General features: G+C 31.5%; 1 long non-coding RNA gene across 1 annotated transcript; it reads left to right on the top strand.

Annotated features, from left to right (window-relative positions):
- Positions 1 to 2,907: 2,907 nt before the first annotated feature.
- LOC145038711 (uncharacterized) lies at positions 2,908 to 4,604 on the top strand. The gene is made up of 4 exons (XR_013679508.1): positions 2,908 to 3,082; positions 3,213 to 3,291; positions 4,192 to 4,275; positions 4,397 to 4,604. It is a non-coding gene; the product is annotated as an uncharacterized LOC145038711 (long non-coding RNA).
- The last annotated feature ends 11,983 nt before the right edge of the window (positions 4,605 to 16,587 follow it).

Here is a 16,587-nt window from a genome sequence, read left to right as displayed (position 1 = left end):
TATTTTTTGAGAATTGTGTAGACATGGACATATATTGATTATTGGTGCTACTATTCTTTTAGTTGATGAGGGATGCTGCTAATATCATACTTATATCCAAAAAAATATCAAAGTTTTATTCTCAAGATAGATAATATGATTAAGATTTTGTTTTTGATATGGTGAGGTTGTTCTTAAAAAAGTCAAAATCGGTCTTGTGCTAAATGATTGAATTCTTCTACGACCTACTGTTTTAATTGGGTAAGTAACTTGTTTTTTATGCTAATTTAAATAGTTAAATTGGTGAACAGGTAGTAGCTGATATCAATCAGAGAATGATGGAAGTACAATATTTTTATGGTGGTATTTTTATACAAGTAGATGGTGTGATAGGATAGTGACAGGTAGTAATCAACATGGATCAGAAACGGTGGAAACACAAAAAGTTGTAGACGTTGTATTATTAAAAAATTCTTCAAGAATGCATAATTTTTACAAATATATTCGGTTAATATCCTCACATTAAAATGTAATATGATTCTTAAAGAATTATATATACGAGTTTTTTATTATTTGATATTATTACGTCTTTTTTATATCGTTCTTAAGTAATGAAATATATTTCATATATGTCACCAATTTGAAGGTACTAATTATTGGAGAGTGAAAAAAACTTATTCATAAAGAATTAAAGAAACCTTTTGCATTTTATTCTTAGAGAATGAAACATGGTTGACATGATCTGTACATGTATTCAACGTTATTCTTGCAGAATAAACTATTTTACAGTAGTAGAATGTTAATTAGTTTTCATTCTTTCCTAATACAAATGTTTAACTGTCGTTGAATGAAAATTACTAACCATTCTATCAAAATAACTAATTTTACAAGAAGGTTTTATGTTAGGCTAAAAGAAATTAGTTAAAAATTTGTTTTTGATAGATCGATAAAAATATCATACATTAATCCACAAAAATGAATCAAAAGAATGAAGGTAGTCTTAAAGAATTTTCAATATGATGTAGTATATCATATTTTTGTGAATGCATACATAATAATCAATAAAATCAACAAAAAGAATGAAGGTTTTTTTATAGAATTTTTAATGTGCATAATTTTCACACAATATTCTTAAAGAATGCACAAACAATAAAAAAATCTAAAAATATATAGACGTTTTTTACAAATCATAATTAAGGATACAATAACTAAATTAAAATTTAGAATATATAATATTCTTTTTTGAAATGTAATTTAAATATCACCAATTAATATGTTCACTTTTCATAAATTATTGTAAACAAATTTTACTAATTTACCCTCACAATTAATTAGGCGTAATTATAGTAAATGCTACCTTATGTTAATATCATGTACCTTATGATCACAATCATTCAATTTTTTAAATCTAACGGACAAAAAATGGTTATACATTCACACGTAGTTCATATTTAATCCTAACCCTATATATATATATATATATATATATATATATATATATATATATATATATATATATATATATATATATATATATATTACAACAATAAAAATCATTAATTATAATATAAGGTAAAAATTTAAAGAGAGTGTGAAAGTTTGAAGTGAATGTGATATGAGCAAAATGTATGATATAAGATAGAAATAATGTTTAAATGAAATTTTTATATTTTTATAAGAAATCATTAATTTACATTTAATAGTAATACTTATATTTGTCATAATTTTTAAACAAATAATTTTATTTATGTGAACGTTCGGGCATTCTTCCAACTACAACTATAAATATTAGAGGGTGTTTAGATAAATTGTTTTTATTTTATTAGCTTATTATTTATTTGTTTATTGTGGTGAGAATAAGTATTTTTTTTAAAATGTATTTGGATTAGCTTATTGAGGTGGGAATAAACAATAAGCAATAAGCATTTAAGTGTTTGGCAAAATAAAACAACTTATATCAGTAAAATGACCAATAAGCAATAAGCATTCCCCCCTTATTTATTAAAATCAGCTTATTTTGCTTATTTCTATCGCAATAAGCTGATTTTTAAAGACTCTTATCCAAACACTTAAATTTGCTTATTGCGATGGGATTAAGCAATAAGCAACCTATTTTTCCCTATCCAAACACCTCCTTAGTATACACATATTAAAAAACGTAGGGCTTATTAACAATATTAGTTTTCTCCTAATAGATGGTCTGGAGTCGACGTGAGGTTTAAAGTCAGTGACCTGTCTTCCACCGTTTTCTCCACCAGGACCACTACTGTAGGACTGTTGAAAAAACCCGAAACCCGTTCTAACCACCTGACCCGTTCCGAATTCGGGTAGAATGGGTCGGGTAGAACGGGTAACGGGTATGAACATTCGGGTAATAGGTTAACCCGATAATAATATAGGTCGGGTTTTAGGTATGAATATTTATTTTCGGGTATACCTGAATACCCGAATTCGTTTTTTAAATAATACCAAATATACAATGCAGTCACGTACGCACACTTCAAATAAAAAAAAAAAAACTCTTCGTTTCCTTCTTATGAACGACGGCCCGACAGTCGACGCAAACTTGCAAAAGGAATACGACGCTGAAGCTGAAGTCCTGAACCGTCATCACAATTCTCAGTTTCTCTCTATCGCACGTAATGGAATTAAAAAAGTACATAACATATTATAATGATTTGTATTGTTATTATAGATGTACTTGTTAATTGTATTGAGTATTTTCCTACCCAATTCTTTATTAAACCAGCCAATATGTAAAAAAAATATCAATAAGTGTCATTTAAGAAATTTTCGGGTATACCCAATAATTACCCGATCCGACCTCAAACCCAAATACCCGAATACCCGAATTACAATATAGATCCGGTATCAGGTATTATTTTCTTAAAGAAATACACCCCTACACCACTGCATGTATTCCACTCGTCTGCCCATATGTCTTCGTCTCCGCTTTCAGTTGCCGGTTGCGAAGGAAATAGTTGTGGAATTTCTGGGTTTATCGTTCTGCATATGCCTGTGTCTCTGATACTAATATAAATCCTAATCTTCTTCGGTTTCCCGTTGCTTTTGAGAACTACCGTTTTGAATCGCAGCATAGAAGGTAAGCCATATGCCCCTATGCTTTGACGACACCTCACTTCCCTTTTAAGTATCTATGTCGGCATATCATACCCTCTATTCTGTTTTCATTAATTGATACTTTGCTTTTGTTCGACAATTATGGATCGAAGGCGTCTGAATAAATACGGCTCAAAGAGATGAAAGTCTTCCTAGCACAAGGCAGAGTAATAGCAAACAAAGAAGATAAAGGTTTGGTTTTGACTCCTTTGAAGCTCACCACGGTTGAATTTGCTTCAACTTCGGTTTGGTTTAGATGATACATTAAATTATGGTTTGATAATATTTATTGACCCTAATGTTTTCGTAAATTCTTTGAATACTAGTAAACCCACCCATCCAATCATCCACACATGTAATCTACAATCGTTCCTACTAATTAATCATTGGTTTCATTTTTTACCCGCTACTGCTACAGATCATATTCGAAGCATACAGTACCTGTCATCATCTCTGTATCATTTTCAATTCCTTAGACTTTTAGTATTGTCAAAAGAAAACTATAACTTACGCAATTTGCAAAATTAATAGTGTGTGGTTGATTGTGGTTGCGTTTCGAGTCGTGTTGTGTATGAGTTTGTTTCATAAATGCTAGGATGAGTTGGAAGGTGACAATAACTTGATGTTGGTTCATTTTAGAGAGAATCATAGCAGTTAAGATTGGAATTCAGCCTTGGATTTAAAGTTCACAGTACAACGAAAACTATTCTTTTTGGGTTTTTTTCTAAAGTTTGTGTTTATATTGACAAAGAAACAAAATGGTAAATGACAACGAACATTTTCAAAAGATACAACCTAGGCCACCATTTGTGTATTCAACTATGAAAATAACCAATTAATTGGTTCCATCTGTCCTAACTAAGTTGCATCACTGCCATGCCTTAATTTTAACATGCTACCAGAAAAAATGGTTTGTTTCGTACCTCTTTTTCACCTGATACCATCACCAAATAATAGATTTAGTGTGTTCAACAACCAGCAAATTTTGTATATAACTTTTTTTTTGTTTTCTTTTCTGGAAATTAATAAACTACAGTACATATACGAATATCATATTTTTCTAATTTTTCTTTATTTTGTTCATCTTTGTAGACGTGGTATTGACAATGAGTTCTATTAACATGATCAATTTTATCCGATCAACAATAAGCAAGGAAAAGGGCTCCGGATGATAAGGTATGCTACTAACTCTGTTGTGGATATTGAATCCATTAAAGCCGATGTGCATTTTTTTCTTCAAAATCATAACCTTTACAGTATTTTTTTTATGTTAATCGTTTTATTTATCTTTTTTTAGGTTGAAAATTGGAACACAGAGGGGAAGAAATGAAAGGAGTTTTTATTTTTTGCTAACAAATGGAAGTAAGTTGCTATTTGTAGCCTTTTTTGTATATTACAATTATAGTATTATACTTTAGTAAGTACAATGTTGTAATAGAAAGAAATGTAAGTAAGGTGCGATAATCCACTAATAAATGAAAGTAAGTTGTTATTGTTTAGAATTATACTGGGTGTATGTAATAAGTAGCAAACTCCTCTCATTAATTGGTTTATTACGCATTTTAACTCATAACTTGGGTTGGGGATCAGTAGATATTTCTCAACTTCTGTTAATCAATCAAGTTGTCTGAACTAGAGTGCTATTTTTCTGATTGTTTATGAGTAATTGTATAATTGGAACATTGGATTGGTAAATTAGAAAAGTGATTGTAAATATAAAATAATCTTTTTCAAGTGACGTATGTAGATTGTAGAGATAAAATTTCTTCTAGTACTTAACGAATTAGGTACATGAAGTGGAAATGGTGGACAGGATTTGCATCTGTAATTACAGTGCTACAGTTTATGGGTGCAAGTTACCTATATAAATCAATGTTTTTGAAGATTGAACTCCAAACGTATGTATATTAGGTAAACAAGCAACAAGAAGAGCCTTCATCTTCCGGGTTGATCTCATTGCCACCAAAATATGTAAACGGACATTTTAATGAGGGTGAACTTATCCATGTTACTTATTACTATCCACTTTAATGGATGCATATTGAAATAAATATTATAAAAAAGTTAATTATCTATATATTTACCATATGCTAAAAACTAATTTATAAATGAAAAATAAAAAAGCTATCCACTTTTTACTCATAATTTCATTCCATTTATAATAACCAAACACATACATGACCAGTAACATTTTCTTATAATTCCAATTCGCTCCTATAGTCCTATTTGATACTAACTAGAGGAGTTAGTATCAAATAGCATGTCTACTACATTTTTTTTCTATTTCACGATAATCTTGACATTTTTAAACTTTATATAATTTTCCTCACAAAATAACTATCTTTTAATTTCAGAAAAAAATAAATAAACTTCTAAACTAATTAAAATTTTATGTATCAAGTAGCATGCTTGACACATTTTTTATCTAATTTTTGAAATTTCAAACTTTAAGAGATTGAAATTTAACTATCACTAACTAAATTGACGAAGCTAGATTAATAAATCCAAAAGTGTTCTATACTCTGCATTTTTGTAATGTTTATATATGATGGTTCATATAAAAATAAAATGATACGATGAATCAAAGAAAAGATTCACAAAGAAAATGATAACATAAGATTATAAAAAGATATTTTAATTCAATCATTTTGTTGTATACAAAAATATTTAACCTTGTTTAATATTTATGTCAAATTAAATAATTCTAATTTAAACATATTTTGCTATATAATTTTCTTTTTAGTTGGTATCAACTTATAATTCAGATTCAAAAAAAAAAATTGCTATATAATTTGCTTTTAAGTTGGTATCAACTTTATGCATTATTCAATTGTAAAAAACTTGGAATTATGAATCTGTAGCAGTTTAGACCTCAGGTTATTGGTTCCATACATCCATCACCATAATTGTGATTTTCTTTCAATCCAATAAATCTTATTCTAAGTGTCTCAAAAGCAATTTTAATATTTAATTTTGGAAAAAATCAAAAAAGCTCAACCAATTATACAAGTATATGCAAAAAAAACCATTATATTATTTTTATATTCAGAAAAACCTTTATATTATTATTTACGTTTCAAATAAAACCAAATCGTAAATTTTTAAGAGAAATGACCGATTAAAAATATGATACGATATACATATCCCTTATTTTTCTTCAATTGTATGGAAAAACATGTCAAACTGACATACATTTTGATTACTTTCACTCGATTGTGTTATTTATATGGTTGATTTTTCTCTTCTTAACTAATCGTTTTTATCCCAAATTAAAATTAATGTCGTATTAAAAAAATAAAAATGTAAGAAACATTAGATTTTTAGTTGTCAATTTCTCTTAAAACCCGTATTTTGGTCTTTTGTGAATGGTAACTATTAATATAAGGGTTTTTCTGAACATAAAAATAATATAAGGGTTTTTCTGCATTTACATGTAGAATTGGTTGAGCTTTTTTGCATTTTTTTCCTTTAATTTTAGATTAAAATATATATTTATCAATATTTCCATTCATTCAGCACACAGTGACGCAATCAATTCTTTCTAGAAACATAAATGGTTTGCATTCATTCAAATAAACGACGAGCAACATACAAAGATTCAATGTAAATGAAATGAAAATTCTATGCTAAGCATTTAGGAAAACGAATACTAAAATGACAATGATTGAAATTAACTTAAAAACTTAAATCTACATTTCTAAAACTTAAATCAACAATCTTCCTCAAGCTGTATTATCTCATTCAAGATTTTCAACTTCTTCATCAATGACATTTCCTTCTTCATCATTGGTATTTCCGTCTTCTAAATTCATCATATCTCCATATGGATCCGTGGCAACCTATGGTTGTCCTCTAACACATGGTATTCTAATGCACCCCATATCCACTAAAGATAAAGATAAAAGAGAAGAATTTGGATTGGTGTCGGTGTTAGAGTGGTAAAAACTGTAACATCCGTGCAGAATTTATACACTCTCACATTGTAAAAGGAGAATAGAGTAAATCATATCCAAGAAAACAGAAGTGAAAGCCACATAGTGTAATTCCTCACAATGACGAAAAAATCTCTTCTTTTAGTGTTCATCACAAGGAGAAAAAGGGTTGCATCCAAAATAATCAAGAATAAAACAGTAATCACAATGAATCATAAACATGATATACCCTTTGTATAAAGAAGACTTGGTCTTCACTCCCTGAAAGAAGTTTGTTGAAGCAATCATGGTTACTAAAAATGTGGTGAACTCGGAACTGTAAGGAACCGGGCCCCAAGTATTGACTTCAGCACCTCGTGGTCGCCGACTTATTGAGCTATGTGATTGTTCGCCATTGCAATCCTAATCTTTTCTCTCTAGTTGTGTGCGTGTTACCGTAGAATATAAATGTTAAAGCAGTCAATATAGATATGATGAAATGGAGAATGGGGGGGGGGGGGGGGGGGGGGGGGGGGTTTATAGGTCGTGAGGGACAATAAGTGAATACGTCAAAGGATGAAAGAATGTTTTGTCGAATCTCGCATACTACGATGGTTGAGGGTCAGAGACTAGAGAATCTCTGATCAGCTTCAACCGTCATGGTGTGCAAGATTCGATAAAACGTTTTTTCCTCTTTTGTCATATCCACTTATTGTCCCTAAATGCCAATAAAAAACTTCCTTTTTCCATTTCGCCATGTCCATATTCACTGCTTTCGCCTCCATTCTACACTAACACACACACACAGTTAGAGAGAAAGATTGAGATCACGATAGTAAACAATCACGTAGCTCAACAAGTTAGGAGGTGCTCAACTCAACACTTGGGGCTCGGTTCCAGGTCTGTCACATTTTTAGTAACCATGATTGTTGTAGCAAACTTTTTTTGGAAGTAAAGACCAACGCTTCTTATACAAAGGGTATACCATGTTTATAATTTTAACTTTGATTACTGATTTATTATTGATTATTTTGGATGTGATCATCTTTCTCGTTGTTCATCACAAGGAAGAAGATATTTATTGGTCATTATGAAAAATCACACTATTTGGCTCTCATTTCTATTTGTTTGGATAGGATTTACCTTATTCTCCTTCTTTAATGTGAGTGGGTATAAATTATGTTGGGATGTTATAAATTTTAGCACTCTAACACTTGCCTCAATACATGTTCTTCAACTTAATGGATATAGGATGGATTAGAATACCATGTGTTTGGAGGACAACCAAATACCAATGATGAGAAAGAAATGCCACAACAATTAGATATACTCATAAAAGAACCTAGTTGACAGTTGAGTAGTTCACCGTCACAACAATCACCTAAACTATTCTAATTTCATATATGTTTCAAGCCCTAAAATCTAAATACATATTTGAAATTCTGAATTATAAATCTTCTTAGTTTCCAACTTATCATCTACATTCTACACAATTTCAGTCTAAAACACTAAAACATTGGAGTAATTGCAATCTTGAAGTTGGCGACAAAGTAGAGTACATACCGAGAGAGTAGAGATCAGAATGGGGTGAGAATGAGATTCCTAGTTCAAGATTCAAGTAATCGCAAGCTTGAAGCTTAAATTTCGTCGAGTTTGATAAAAATGCTTCAGGATCAGGGATTCAAGCATCTACATTGTACGGTACTCGTGAGTTTAGCGAAAAGAAATGCGGCTAGGGTTCACTTTTACCATCGTCGATTTGTGGTTTTTCAAATTTTTTCCCGTTCGCTCACTCTATTAAGCTTTAAAGTTAGGGTCAAACAAACTATCAACACATAAGGTCAAGGTCAACACACGTAGATCGTAGAATCGTGTTTTTGATAACCTTGGTCAGACGATATTTAATATAACATTATAATCTTTCATTTTTGTTCCATCTACTATTCTACTCTCTATATTTATTTTTTTTTAAAAAATTTAAACAATAAAAATATTGTAACTATTAAAAGTATATGATCAAAATAATATGGCATTGTGAAGAAACGTAGAAACACATTTTCCCAACATCTATTATATCGATTTAGGACAAATAGACAAATGATTTCCAGGAACTTACAAAAGAAACCTCACTACATAAACCCTAATCTACTCTCTCAATGAACACACACAACCTAATCTACAACAATTAAGAACAACTGAAGAACTGATAAAAGTATACAAACTATAATCGTTTTACACAACAAGAATAATCGCTTTACACAACAAGAGAGAACAAGAATGATCTATAAAAAATATCTAGTAAATAAAATGAATCATTTAACACTGCAGCTCAAACATATATACTCCGGGTAAACGGATCACACAACCCGCGTGTTAACCCGTCTGTATTAGCACCAATATGCATCGTAGTCCACAACTTCAAGCAAATGACACAACCAACCCAGAATTCACAAATCTATATATATATATATATATATATATATATATATATATATATATATATATATATATATATATATATATATATATATATATATATATATCAAAATTAATTTAGATATTTACCACATAACACACTCCATAATTCCAGAAATGACAAGTTTGTAATATTCACACTATTTAACACCCCTCCTAAACTTGACATTTAAGGAAGAATATCAACTTTTATTAAAAGGATTAATTAAACCAATTTCATTTAACAAAAAATTATGTTGTGAAATGCTTAAAATTTTTGTTAAAATATCAGCCCTTTGTTTAGAAGAATTTATTTTTTCAGCTTTTAAAACATCATTTGTAATCTTTTCTAACAAAGTATGTCAATTTCAAAATGCTTTGGTTTTTCATGAAAAACAAGATTTAATGCAAGCTTAATAGCTGAATGATTGTCACAAAAAACTGTTACAGGTATCAAATTTTTTATACTCAAATCAAACAACAATTTTAAATTCCAATAATTTCACAAGTAACAAAACCTAAAGCCCTGTATTCAGACTCTATTGAAGATCTAGATACAGTTGCTTGTTTTTTACTTGTCCGGGAAATTAATGAATTTCCAAAATAAACTAAATATCCAGTAATTGACTTTCTTGAATTAATACATTTTGCCCAATCAGCATCTACATAACCCATTAAGTCAAAATTTTCTGACTTGACAATAGAAACACCTTTTCTAGGACTACCCTTCAAATATCTAAGTAATACGAATGCTATATTTAAATGTGACTTATGAGGTTTATGTGTAAACTGACTGAGAATCCAAACACAATAAGATATATCTGATCTTGTAATAGTTAGATATATATAAGTTTTCCAATTAATTTCTAAAATGCGGTAACATTCTCAAGTAAAGGATCACTACCAACACAACTTCGTTTTGGGACAAAATTTGCCTCTAAGGGAGTTGAAACAAGCTTACAACTTAACATCCCAAATTCATGTAAAAGTTCAAGAAAGTATTTCCTTTGATTTAAACACACACACCTTCACTTGTACTTAAAACTTCAATTCCAAGAAAATAACTTAATTTTCCCAAATCTTTTATTAAAAATTTTGAATTTCGAAAAGACTTAACATTCTGAATTTCAATTTCATTACTTCCTGTTAGAATAATATCATCTACATAAACTAACAAAACAATAATTGAGTTATTATCTTTTTTAACAAACAAAGAGTAATCATTTATGCTTTGAGTAAAACCATAACTAAACAATTCAGAACACAACTTTTCATTCCTTTTTCTAGGAGCTTCTTTTAACCCATATTATGACTTAACCATTTTACACACTCTAGTATCACCTTTAGTATGATAACCTTGAGGTAAATTCATATACACATCCTCAGTTAAGTTGCCATAAAGAAATGCATTATTAATGTCTAATTGATATAAAGGCCAATATTTATTTACAGACAATGAAATAACTATATCAACTGTAACTATCTTTGCTACAGGAGAAAAAGTTTCCCGATAATCAACCTCTTCTCTTTGATTATAGCCTTTGGCTACAAGACAGGCCTTATACCTTTCTACTTCTCCATTGGGTTTATACTTAATTCTATAGACCCACTTACATCCTATTGGTTTTCATTTTTTAGGAAGATCTACATATCCCATGTATGATTACGATATAATGCTTCCATTTCATTATTCATTGCCTCAACCCAATTTAGGTCTACAGAGGCTTCTTCAAAACTTTTTGGTTCAATTATTTTTTTAGATTAGAACAAAAACACTTATTTTCTATACTAAGAACAAAGTAATTTAATGTATTTTCAATACCACATCTATGCCTCCCTTCAACAATATAAGCATTAAATTTCACAGGCATTTGAGACTCTCTTCTAGACCTAGATGCCCCTATTGACTGTCCTAGAGAAGGCAATGAGTCTAAATAACTATTTTCCTCAGTTGAATCCGAATGACTTGCCATAATCTTATCAGATGAAGGTTCAGATACCTCGCTAGTCTGGTTATTATTATTTAATGTAGTATCAAAAAAAGTTTCATCCAAATTCTGAGATGCATTAGAACCATCCATCTGATGGTTACCACTCGAGTCATTTAGATCAATCAAATCATTCACATATTCAGAAGTGTTTTGATCTTCTAGGAAAAATGGTCTACTAAATTGTTAAAATCAAATTGATTATCAACAGTTGTTGATTTCAGTTTAAATGGAAAAACTGATTCATAAAACTTCACATCCCTGGAATCAAAAACAAATTTTGTATCAATACTTAATAGCTTATAACCCTTTTCTCAAAAGAATAACCTAACAAAAAACATTTTTCAACACGTTCCGAAAACTTATCATGATTATTAAGTTTAAAAGCAAAGCATAGGCTACCAAAAACTCTTAAGTGTTCAAACACAAGTATTTTCTTAAACACTAGTTCATAAGGAGATTGAACTTTCAAAACAGAGGTTGGCATTATGTTAATCAAAAAAACTAAAGTTAGAATAGCCTCTCCCCAATATTTAATAAGAAGACTAGACTGAACAAGCAAAATTTTGGCAACATTAAGAATATGTATGTGTTTTCTTTCAACAACCCCATTTTGTTGTGGTGTATAAACTCATGAAGTTTGATGAATAATACCATTAAGTTCAAAAAAAGACTCCATCTTATGATTTAAAAATTCAGTCCCATTATCAGAATGAACTGTCTTAATTTTAGAATCAAACCGATTTAACAAAATATTAAAAAATGAAGTAAAGCAAATATAAACTTCATCTTTACTATTTAAAAGATAAACCCAAGTAGCCCTTGTGAAATCATCCACACTAGTCAATAAAAAACTATAGCCTTCTTTAGTAGACACTCTATAAGGACCCCATACATCTAAATGAATCAACTCCCCATGTTTAGATGAACTATGAACACTAAGAGGGAATGACTCACAAGTTTGCTTGGCCTTGTGACAAACATCACAAGGAGGAAGGGAAGAATTATCAAAGTTAAGTTTATCTTTTAACAAATTTAAAGCTTGTTCACCAGGATGACCTAATCTACTATGTCATGTAAGTTTAGAAACACAACACTTAACAAGATTACAAGAACTAATACATGAGGGAAAAACATCAAGATAATACAATCCCCTAAACTCTACCATTCTCCACAACCTTCTTTGATTGTAAACCTTGAATTTTTGCAACAATTTTCATTAAAAACAGCCTCACAATTTGTGTCTTTGCACAATTTGTGAACAGAAAGAAGATTTACATTAAATTCAAGAACAACAAAGATATCAAAAAGTGTTAGTTTTTCAGAAAAAAGCAAGTTCCTAATTTTTTCAATCTTAGCAGAAGAACCATTTGGGTGATTAACAAGAAGGTTTAGTTTAGAAACATCAGCAGTATCTTGTAAAAGTGACTCAGATGAAGTCATATGTTGATTAGCACCTGAGTCAAAAATCCACTTTTGATGATTAATAGTAGAGTTATAAGATATAAAAAAAAGGAATACCTGCCATATTAGCATTAACAGGAGTATCCTCATAAACAAAGGATCATTCATTAATAAGACTCAAGAGTTTATTAAACTGCTCACTTGTGAGACAATAAGTTCCACCACTCCCAGAGACACTAGAAGTAACACTAGAAGAAGAGGAACTACTAGAAGGAACAGAAGAAGAATTAACAGAAAAGGTTTTATTCTGATTTTTTTGGTTATCACTGTTAAGCTCATTCCTAGGTTTAAAATCTTTTGGATAACCAATCAATTTATAACACCTATCAATAAGGTCTCCTTTAAGACCACAGTTCTTACACTGTAAGTTCTGATTTCTTCCTCTACCAGAATTAGAACCTTGACCTCTTTTATCATTAAATATACTGTTAAATGCAGAGGATTGAGTTTTAGATACACTAGAAATAGAAGTCAACGTCCCATTCTTCTAATAAGATTCCTCTCCAGAGACAATTGAAAAAGCAGTTTTAACATTTGGAAGAGGATCCATCAAAAGAATATGACTCTTTACTTGATTAAAAGAATCATCAAGACGTTTCATAAGTTTTGAATGATCATTATACTTAGTAGCAGCTTCACAAGTACATTCAGCAAGATTAGTAAGACCATCAAATTCTTTCCAAAAAGTATCAAGTTTATTAAAGTATTCAGATAGAGAAGATCCATCTTGTTTAAGTGAATTAATGCATTCATGTATATTAAAAATAACAGATCCATCAACCTTGTTATAGGTTTCAAAAAGCTCATTCCATATATCTACAACAAACTCAGAGTATGCATGTCCAGAATAAATTGTCTCAGACAAACACCCAAGAATCCAAGAACACACTACAACATTAGCACATTCCCATTTTAAAGATTTGAGTTCATCAGTAGAGTCCTTTTTACAGTCCCTTCTACAAACCTTAACTTATTTCTAGCCTTAAGACTTATTTTCATAAAGCTACGCCATACACGAAAATTGCCAGTCCCAGTTAGTTTAAAACTCATAATTGTAGTCACAGTATTATCAGATGGATGTATATAGAGAGGATCATCGTAGTTCACATGATCAACCTTAGAACCACTACCAGACTCAGGAGGAGAGTCAGACATAATACTCACACAAAACTAATCAAGTAGAATGCACACAACAAACAAGAAAGCAAACACAGACTACTGTGATTCTTAAGTGTCCAGATGGTCACCACGGTATGTTGGGGCCCAAGACAAGGACCATAGAGTCAAGAATCAATCACAGAGATTAAAGAACTAGAAAGAAACAATAATTGGTGTACTCAAGACAACCAAGATCTCCCACATCTACAGCTAGAACAAGGATAGAAGGGAACAAGAAACGCTCACAGAGCTATAAGATGAACAATCGAAACGGATCGACTCATTTTACTTTGCTCCCTTTTAAAAAGTTAACGGTGATGAAATTCGTTAACAAGAGTTATTTCAGAGAATAGGATTAATCGATCGAAGAACAACGAAGATTCGATTCGTCAATCAAGTCTCCACTTGATGATGACTATCACTCAAGGATCTCCACTCGAAGACAAACCAGCAAGATCACAAAAGAACTCATAGTACCAGAATCTTAAAGAAAACAACAACTAGAAGATGATCCAAACAACAAAAAGACCTAGATGAGAACAGAAGAACCCTAGATGTTCACGGATGGGTTAGATAAGTTGGGATTTCAACAGAAAATTCAATATGAACCCAACTATGAAGATCTACAAGGATCTAATCAAGTAAATAACAAAAAACAGAAAATACATGTAACATCCCAAAATTTACGACCAAAATTTTCATTTTAAATTAAACAATTATAAAACCATTTGTATAAAAACAATCATAGTATCACTGATGACAAAATCCAATGTATCAATAGTCAAAACATGTCACAACAAAACAATCTCAGAGTGTAAATCCCAAAGATCTCATATGCGAAAATCTCGGTGTGATTCGCTGCAATCATGCTGACTCCTTTCCCTTCAAAGAAGAAGTACCTGAAACCGTAAGCACAAAGCTTAGTGAGTTCACCCATCATACCACATACCATACAATCATATAATGCTTAACATATATGGGTGCTGGCCTACCCATTCGGCCTCTTTCAACCGGTAACTGACTAGCATACCTGGGTGCTGGCCTACCCCTTTGGTCTCTTTTAATCGGTAACTGCCTAGGATACCTGGGTGTTGGCCTACCCCTTCGGTCTCTTTCAACCGGTAACTGCCTAGCATACTTGGGTGTTGGCCTACCCCTTCGGTCTCTTGCAACCGGTGATCGGGGAATATTTCACCCCTACCACTACCACATAATATCCTATCATATATACAAATGTCACATACTGCCTAGCATATTTGGGTGCTGGGCTATCCCCTTTAGTCCTTTCGACCAGTAACATGGTCTATCCTACCCTTCCTACCACTACCATGTAATATCATAGAATACTAGCACATAAAGCATAACAGATAATGGCATACCAGACAATTATCACAAAGACAATCATCTCAACTATAATCAGCCACTAGTGGGTCGGCATTGGTGCCTTCGACCCACTTCTACTAGAAGGTAACTCACCTCGATAACTGGAAATAGTTGCAAGAACTCCTGCTCTGAAATCGACCCCTCTCAGACTCCTACACATAAACATTTCCTTTAATTATCCTTCCGTACTTATAACCCCTTACGGGTCAATTTGGGTCAAAGTCAAATTCAAAGGTCAACACTCTAGTCAAAGTCAGTCTTCTGGTCAAAGTCAACCTCTTGGGTTGACTCAACTCACTGAGTTGTTCCATCAACTCATCGAGTTCCATGAACCATAAAACCCGAAATAGCGATTCAACTCATCGAGTTCTTTCACAACTCGTCGAGTTCCTCCAATTCATAGAATCGGGACTTCTCCAGTCAACTCGTCGAGTTCCTCCTTGAACTCGTCGAGTTTTTTCCTTTTTAGACTCAGTACATTTTGATCCAACTCGTCAAGTTCCCCTATGGAATCGACGAGTTCCTCAGTCTGTTGAGCCATCTTATAGATTAAGCTCTTATCCTTCAGATCCAAGCCCCATACTTCATCTACATAGTGAAAATGCCCTTTTTAAGGGTAAAGTTTCCAACTTTACCAGCTAATAGTCCTTCTTAATGGGTTTAGCTCAAAACCTAGTCCTTTAAGACTTAGATCTTGGTTCAAAAGCCATAATACTCCAAACCAAAGCATGAAAACTGAGATCTAGGCCCTAGACACCATATGAACATGTAAAGTCCCTGACTTTCCCTCCATGCATAGACTTTTGGGGCTTAAAAAGCCAATATGACACCTTAAAGCTTGCATGGGTGTCGCACCCGCAAACCAAGGAGGGTGGAAACGTTCAGGGGTGGAAGACTTCATGTATAGTATCATAACAACGAGTATAATAGTGCACATAGAAAATACAACCATCATAAATATAATTGAAAAAGTTACACCATGGTCTGAGTTTACATGTTTCAAAATCAATTACATTATGATGACAAAAATGTATAATTTGATGTTGTGCGTCCCATCCTCAAAAGCAGTTGATTATCTGTTTCACTGGTTTCCTAAGAATACAAGTAGTTTTGAAAGAGTGTCAATAATT

The sequence above is a fragment of the Lactuca saligna genome, chromosome 4 (assembly GCF_052625555.1).
Source record: "Lactuca saligna cultivar CGN05327 chromosome 4, ASM5262555v1, whole genome shotgun sequence".
NCBI lineage: Eukaryota > Viridiplantae > Streptophyta > Magnoliopsida > Asterales > Asteraceae > Lactuca > Lactuca saligna.
This window is presented reverse-complemented; position numbering and strand designations above follow the sequence as displayed.